We start from the raw sequence: 9,234 nt of genomic DNA, 5'->3' as shown, positions 1-9,234 counted from the left end.
TATAAAACATGTCCAGTAAAAAAAAAATGCAAAAATCAAATTTAGTCATAAATTTTTGCCAAAATGCATTCTGTGACATGTCTTTGCTAAAAAAAAAACCCAATACGTGTAAATTAATTGGTTTACGTGAAAGTTATAGCGTTTACAAATGGCGGGAAGGATACTGGGATTTTTAGGGTTTTTTTTTATACTAATAATGGCGGCGATCAGCGAATAATGGCAGCAATCAGCGACTTATGGCAGCGACCAGCGACTTATGGAGGGACTGCGGCGGACATTTTGACATTGCGGGGTACTGACTTGGGGTCACTGACATCCCCAAAAACACTAATACAGTGATCAGTGCAAAAAAAAAAAAAAACACTGACACTGTACTAATGGCAATGGGGAGGAAGGGTTAACTTTATTTTGCAGGGAAGGGTTATAGGAGTGAGGGGAGTGTTTTACTAGGGGGCGGGGTGTGTACTGGGCGGGACAAGGCTGATCGAGAGAGAGAAACTCTTCTTTGTCGATCAGCTCATCCTCGAGCTGACAGGGAAGTGACAGACAGCACAGCTACTGCAGCTGTGCTCTCTGTCACTGTTTGCCGACGATCGCCGGGACACAGCCGCTAAGGAATGGCTGTGACCCGGCGACTCACATCTGCGGCGGTGATCGGCGGGACAGATAGGGCGGCGGCGCGCTCCCCCTATTTGTTTACAAAACACACGTCTTAAAACGTGGTTTTGCCTGTGAGTGCCGCCCTGCCGCCGTATATGTACAGTGACTGGGCGGCATGCGGTTAACCTTAACTCTAACTGCTTGCCCTAACAAAAAAAAAAAAAAAAGAATAATAATAAAAAAGAAATATAAGCTGATGGAAAAGCTGAAAACCCCAGCAACATGTGATGCAACAGATGATATTTTTCTATATTAGCTAATAAAAAAAAAAAGCGCCAAAGCTCAAAAAACACCTATAAGCGCTGTATGAAACCGTGCAAAATTGCACAAAAAAGTGCACATAAGCACACGAAAACGGCTTATATTCGCTATGCTCGAGTGTGTATACGGCCTAGAAACGTATGGCCAGTATCACTGTATGATCTTGCCCGTGTTCCAAACTGAGCTTTTTGGGAAACGATGTTATTTCTGGATGGTGGACCTTCATTACTTGTTGTCCCTCACCTCCATGCACCCAACTGCTAGATAGCTGTGGGATCGCACAGGGATATGGCCTGCTGGGAAAGATTCCCCGTGATGAAGCCACGTGACCGGTGGCGTAACACGTAGGGGAGGGGCTTTGACATCACGACGCTCGATGGTTCCATACTGACACCAGCTGGTAATTTTAGGATTTTGACCACTGGAAAAAAATTTGGGAGGACATATTTTGTGCACAAAGCGGTTAATATATGGAGTATAGGTGAGTGCATTACTTTTTATTAATAAAACGGTTTTAAAAGGATAATACACTATGATTTGATCTATTCTTCTATATCAACCACCATGGAAGGAGAGCCCATCGATTGGAGGAGGACCCCAAACAGCAAGATACCACCCCTTCCATACTTTGGCCCATTTAAAGGGACACAAGCATTATATGACCTTACTTAATCACTTCCCGTCTGGCCCATGTATTTAAACAGCCAGACGGTGGCAGTGCAGGGGTGGGTGGCCATTTATAAACGTCCTCCCCGCCCCCTGCTTGTGCACGCTCCCTGGGAGCACGCAGTACCACGATCCGGTGCCCGCTGTGTGCGGAGGACACAGCAAAACACCAATCGTTGTACGGGACCTCTAAGTGAGGTCCAGCTCAAGTGATCACTGATTGGCCAATCAGTGATCACATGAAGAGTAGTAAGCAATGATGTCACTTCTGACACCATTGCTTACTACGTGTGAAATCTGTGAATGATCACAGAGCTCACATGGTATTCACAACAGCCTTGTACCATGTGACAAGTTGTGACCAATCACAGCTCACAGTATTTCTCAATGGCTGCAAGAATGCAGCCAGAGAGGAGAAATGATTGCTTTTACAGCCTTTATGGGTGTAAAAGCAATTAGTGCAAAAAAAAAAAAAAAATCTTCATCACCCCCCAAAAGTAGTACAGTGGCACTGTACTGCTAGGGTGACCGTATGTTAAAAAAAAAAACCAATAATATAAAAAAAAAAAGTAAAACTTTTTTTAAAAATTATAATTTTTGATTATAAACTAATTTGGGTTATTTTTTTTTTTTTTTACTAAAAAGATAATGGAATAAATTTTGGCCAAGATTTATGAAGAATGATTATTTATTTGCTAAATCTTATAAGAAAAACTTTCTTTCAAAATGTTTGGACTTTATCATTTACATAGCAAAAAAAAAAAAAATCCCAGCAGTGAATAAAATACCACCAATATAAAGTTTCATTTGTCTCAAAAAAATTCATATGGGTACAGTGTTGCATGACCGCGCAATTGTCATTCAAAATGTGACAGCGCTGGAAGCTGAAAATTGGCCTGGATTGGAAGGGGGGGGGGAGTGTCCGGACTGGAAGGGGGGGAAAGTGTCCGGACTGGAAGGGGGGGAAAGTGTCCGGACTGGAAGGGGGGGAAAGTGTCCGGACTGGAAGGGGGGGGGAAAGTGTCCGGACTGGAAGGGGGGGGGAAAGTGTCCGGACTGGAAGGGGGGGAAAGTGTCCGGACTGGAAGGGGGGGAAAGTGTCCGGACTGGAAGGGGGGAAAAGTGTCCGGACTGGAAGGGGGGAAAAGTGTCCGGACTGGAAGGGGGGAAAAGTGTCCGGACTGGAAGGGGGGAAAAGTGTCCGGACTGGAAGCGGGGGGGAAAGTGTCCGGACTGGAAGGGGGGGAAAGTGTCCGGACTGGAAGGGGGGGAAAGTCTCCGGACTGGAAGGGGGTGAAAGTCTCCGGACTGGAAGGGGGGAAAAGTGTCCGGACTGGAAGAGGGGAAAGTGTCCGGACTGGAAGGGGGGGAAAGTGTCCGGACTGGAAGGGGGGAAAGTGTCCGGACTGGAAGGGGGGAAAAGTGTCCGGACTGGAAGGGGGGGGGGAAAGTGTCCGGACTGGAAGGGGGGGGGGAAAGTGTCCGGACTGGAAGGGGGGTAAAGTGTCCGGACTGGAAGGGGGGAAAAGTGTCCGGACTGGAAGGGGGGGAAAGTGTCCGGACTGGAAGGGGGGAAAGTGTCCGGACTGGAAGAGGGGGAAAGTGTCCGGACTGGAAGGGGGGGAAAGTGTCCGGACTGGAAGAGGGGGAAAGTGTCCGGACTGGAAGGGGGGAAAGTGTCCGGACTGGAAGGGGGGGAAAGTGTCCGGACTGGAAGTGGTTAATTTAAAAAAAAAAAAAAAGGGGTAATTTGGAGGTATTTGTACTGTCCTGACAATTTCGAGCCTCTTGCAGAATGCCAGTCTGTCCGGATGTTTTTCCTGGAGAGAAGTGGCTTCTTTGCTGCCCTTCTTGACACCAGGCCATCCGCATGAAGTCTTCTCCGCACTGATGCACTCACACCTGCCTGCTGACATTCCTCAGAAAGCTCTGCACTGGTGGTGCCCCGATCCCGCAGCGGAGTCAACTTTAGGAGACGTTCCTGGCGCTTGCTGTCCTTTCTTGGGCGCCCTGAAGCCTTCTTTTCAACAATTGAACCTCTCCTTGAATTTCTTGATGACCCGATAAATGGTTGATTTAGGTGCAATCGTAGTAGCAGCAACATCCTTGCCTGTTAATCCCTTTTTGTGCAAAGAAATGATGAGTGCATGCGTTTCCTTGCAGGTAACCATGGTTAACAAAGGCAGAACGATGATTTCAAGCAGCTCACTCCTTTTAAAAGCTTCTAGCCCAGCGGTTCTCAACCTGGGGGTCGCGACCCCTTTGGGGGTCGAACGACGCTTCCACAGGGGTCGCCTAAAACCATCGGAAAACACATATTTCCGATGGTCTTAGGAACCGAGACACGGCTCCTCTAGCCGTCTCCAGGTGTGGGCGGGATGACATGCCGCCCCTGTCATCTGTACACACCCCGGGATCAATCCTCGCCGGTGATTGGCCGCCGGAACTGTAGCTCAGGAGAGGCACACAGGCGGCCAATCACCGGCGAGGAGGTGGAGCTTGGAGAGGAGGAGCCGAGCGACACCGCGAAGATCGAGCGAGTGAAGAGGAAAGCGGCCGGAGAAGGAAGACAGCTGACAGGTAAGTGTCGGTACCATGGGAGAGGGAGGGAGCGAGCGAGCCCAGGCTGGAGCAGGGGTCTGCAAGGTAAGTATCATTGGTGTCACTAATACCAACGATGGGGCACTATTCCTCCCACTGACACCAACGATGGGGCACTATTCCTCCCCCAAATGACACCAACGATGGGGCACTATTCCTCCCCCAAATGACACCAACGATGGGGCGCAATTCCTCCCCCCACCGACACCAAGGATGGGCCGCAATTCCTCCCCCCACCGACACCAACGATGGGCCGCAATTCCTCCCCCCACCGACACCAACGATGGGCCGCAATTCCTCCCCCCACCGACACCAACGATGGGCCGCAATTCCTCCCCCCACCGACACCAACGATGGGCCGCAATTCCTCCCCCCACCGACACCAACGATGGGCCGCAATTCCTCCCCCCACCGACACCAACGATGGGCCGCAATTCCTCCCCCCACCGACACCAACGATGGGCCGCAATTCCTCCCCCCACCGACACCAAGGATGAGACGCTATTCCTCCCACCGACACCAATGATGAGACGCTATTCCTCCCACCGACACCAATGATGAGACGCTATTCCTCCCACCGACACCAATGATGGTGTCAGTGGGGGGAGGAATAGTGTCCCATCCTTGGTGTCAGTGGGGGGAGGAATAGTGTCCCATCCTTGGTGTCAGTGGGGGGAGGAATAGTGCCCCATCCTTGGTGTCAGTGGGGGGAGGAATAGTGCCCCATCCTTGGTGTCAGTGGGGGGAGGAATAGTGCCCCATCCTTGGTGTCAGTGGGGGGAGGAATAGTGCCCCATCCTTGGTGTCAGTGGGGGGAGGAATAGTGCCCCATCCTTGGTGTCAGTGGGGGGAGGAATAGTGCCCCATCCTTGGTGTCAGTGGGGGGAGGAATAGTGCCCCATCCTTGGTGTCAGTGGGGGGAGGAATAGTGCCCCATCCTTGGTGTCAGTGGGGGGAGGAATAGTGCCCCATCCTTGGTGTCAGTGGGGGGAGGAATAGTGCCCCATCCTTGGTGTCAGTGGGGGGAGGAATAGTGCCCCATCCTTGGTGTCAGTGGGGGGAGGAATAGTGCCCCATCCTTGGTGTCAGTGGGGGGAGGAATTGTGTCCCATCCTTGGTGTCAGTGGGGGGAGGAATTGTGCCCCATCCTTGGTGTCAGTGGGGGGAGGAATCATCGTTGGTGTCATTTGGGGGAGGAATAGTGCCCCATCGTTGGTGTCAGTGGGAGGAATAGTGCCCCATCATTGGTATCAGTGGGAGGAATAGTGCCCCATCATTGGTGTCAGTGGGAGGAATAGTGCCCCATCATTGGTGTCAGTGGGAGGAATAGTGCCCCATCACTGGTATCAGTGGGAGGAATAGTGCCCCATCATTGGTGTCAGTGGGAGGAATAGTGCCCCATCATTGGTATCAGTGGGAAGAATAATCACCATCATTGGTATCAGTGGGAGGAATAGTGCCCCAATGATGGTGATTATTCTTCCCACTGATATCAATGATGGGGCACTATTCCTCCCACTGACACCAATGATGGGGCACTATTCCTCCCACTGACACCAATGATGGGGCACTATTCCTCCCACTGACACCAATGATGGGGCACTATTCCTCCCACTGATACCAATGATGGGGCACTATTCCTCCCCCAAATGACACCAACGATGGGGCACTATTCCTCCCCCAAATGACACCAACGATGGGGCACTATTCCTCCCCCCACTGACACCAAGGATGGGGCACTATTCCTCCCCCCACTGACACCAAGGATGGGGCACTATTCCTCCCCCCACTGACACCAAGGATGGGGCACTATTTCTCCCCCCACTGACACCAAGGATGGGGCACTATTCCTCCCCCCACTGACACCAAGGATGGGGCACTATTCCTCCCCCCACTGACACCAAGGATGGGGCACTATTCCTCCTCCCACTGACACCAATGATGGGGCACTATTCCTCCTCCCACTGACACCTATGATGGGGCACTATTCCTCCCACTGACACCAATGATGGAGCACTATTCCTCCCACTGACACCAATGACGGGGCACTATTCCTCCCACTGACACCAATGACGGGGCACTATTCCTCCCACTGACACCAATGACGGGGCACTATTCCTCCCACTGACACCAATGACGGGGCACTATTCCTCCCACTGATACCAATGACGGGGCACTATTCCTCCCACTGATACCAATGACGGGGCACTATTCCTCCCACTGATACCAATGATGGGGCACTATTCCTCCCACTGACACCAACGATGGGGCACTATTCCTCCCACTGATACCAATGATGGGGCACTATTCCTCCCACTGACACCAATGATGGGACACTATTCCTCCCACTGACACCAATGATGGGGCACTATTCCTCCCACTGACACCAATGATGGGACACTATTCCCCCCACTGACACCAATGATGGGACACTATTCCTCCCACTGACACCAATGATGGGGCACTATTCCTCCCACTGATACCAATGACGGGGCACTATTCCTCCCACTGACACCAATGATGGGGCACTATTCCTCCCACTGACACCAATGATGGGGCACTATTCCTCCCACTGATACCAATGATGGGGCACTATTCCTCCTACTGCAAAATTACAGTTATGAAGTAGCAACGAAAATAATTTTATGGTTGGGGGTCACCACAACATGAGGAACTGTATTAAAGGATTGCGGCGTTAGAAAGATTGAGAACCACTGATCTAGCCTGTTATTCTAATGCAGGCCATAGATGGGTTGAAAATCGGCCGAAAATTCATCGGAAAGAATAAATTGGCTGATTTTCGGATCATTAGTGGGTGAATTTGTCGGCCGTTTTTTTGTGATTTTGACACTTTTTTTAATCGGCTATGATGGAAAAAAAATGGCCGATTTTGTCGATCGGCCAATTTTCACGGCAATGATGGGCAAATCGGCCGATCTTTTTACCGATTAAAAAAAAATGCGCATAAGCCATGACCTGCAAGAAGAAAAAGAAGCAACAGAAGACAAAGAAATAACATCTGTATCTATTTGTATCCATTTTGGATACAGATGTTTCTATTCGGATACAAATAGATACAATGTTGCAACTGCAATACTTTTAAATGTCAAATACAATAGAGTGTCCCTGCAGAAAGCTTCGCTATTATATTTGACATTTAAAAGTATAGCGGTTGCAACATTGTATCTATTTGTATCCGAATAAACATCTGTATCCGAAATGGATACAAATAGATACAATGTTGCAACCGCTATACTTTTAAATGTCAAATATAATAGCGGAGCTCTCTGCAGGGACACTATTATATTTACCAGCCGTAGACGGGCCGAAAATCAGATTTTTTTTTTTTTAGCAATGGTGGTAACGTCAGTCGATTGAACGACCGATTTTTCGTTTTTTTAAATCAGCCGGTTTTCGACCCATCTATGGCCTGCATTACTCACTCAGCATGATAGAGTGATCTCCAGCCTTGTCCTCGTCAACACAGACACCTGTGTTCATGAGAGAATCACGGACATCATGTCAGCTGGTGTTTTTGTGGCTGAAATGCAGTGGAAATGTTTTTTTTTTTGGGGGGTTAAAGCAGGCCATACATGGGTCAAATTCCGAACAATTTTTCGATTGAAAATCGAAAACATTGTTTGTTCTGTAATCCAATGGTGCCACCAATGATTTCGAAAATCGGTCGTTTTTCACAAATTTTCCAGCGTGCCCGATAAACGAAATGGGGAGGAACCACGGAAAAAAAAAAAAAAACCCCGCCCAGTGCTATTGCCCCATTAAAAGAGCGCAAATCGGCCGACTCTTCTTAGGCCCAATTTTCAAGCAAAAAAATTGTTCGAAAATCAACCCATATATGGCCGGCCTTCGTTTATTTTCATGGCAAAAAGGGGATTTTGCAATGAATTCCAATTCATCTGATCCCTCCTCATAACATTCTGGAGTATATGCAAAATTGCCATCATAAAACCCGAGACAGCAGACTTTGTGAAAACGAATATCTGCGTCATTCTCAAAACGTTTGGTCAGGGCTGTATACCCCAATTTGGGTTATTTTCACCAAAGAAATGTGGCAGAAAACATTTGGGCCTAAAATTTATGAAGAACAATTATTTATTTGCAAAATTTTATAACTAAGAAAAACTTTTTTTTTCCCCAAAAAATTTTGTCTTTTCGTTTATCAAAAAATAAAAACCCCAAGTGGTGATTAAATACCACCAAAAGAAAGCTCTATTTGTGTGAAAAGAATATTTAGTTTGGTACAGTGTAGCATGACCGCGCAGTTGTCATTCAAACTTTGAGAGTGCTGAAAGCTGAAAATTTGCCTGGGCAGGAAGGGGGTAACAGTGCCCGGTACTGAAGTGGTTAAAGAGTGGGCTTTTCCCTGCAATTCCCAATATAAAAACGAACAAAGGCACACCCCTTTTGATAACGCGCCATAGCACGAAACGCGTTAAGGAGCGCTAATGTGGTGGCTCCGGCGGCCATCTTGGATAGCGGCTGATACAGCCATTAATATCAGCTCTGCATATTTTTTAGCAGTTACGGTATTTTTTTGCATGCTTTTATTCTGGAATAGAGGATTTTATATCCCCGACACCTGTAACAAGGATTATTAATACATTTTGAAGTATATGAAAATACTACACTATCAGTTTTTTCTATATATGGCTTGGCGCCATCTGCTTGGTGAGACCCCCCCAGTGGAAGAGGAGCTGTACTAGGGGCTGGTGTCCAGACAGAGGATCTATACTCCTGACAGGCTGACTGATCTACCTTAAAAAGGGACCCCGCAGAGAGCTTATATTTAATGCACTAAATCCTTGTGCATCCGGTGAGTGCGCAATTTATACAGATTGGAGCATGGAGTCACTATTATGAATTGCAAAGGAGGATTCACTTCCTGCTGACTACTGCATGTCAACCTTTCACGTTTTTGCACCTATTGACTGTTTGTTATATTGGGTGCAATTTGGCACCATATGCTTATTAATACCTTAGCGCTGCACCTCATTTATTTATTTATAAAGACGAACAAAGGCTGTA

Source organism: Staurois parvus, unplaced genomic scaffold, assembly GCF_062004578.1.
Source record: "Staurois parvus isolate SC_StPar_1 unplaced genomic scaffold, SC_StPar_1.0 ptg001347l, whole genome shotgun sequence".
Lineage (NCBI taxonomy): Eukaryota > Metazoa > Chordata > Amphibia > Anura > Ranidae > Staurois > Staurois parvus.
The sequence above is the reverse complement of the archived record's forward strand: the minus strand, read 5'-3'. Positions refer to the sequence as shown.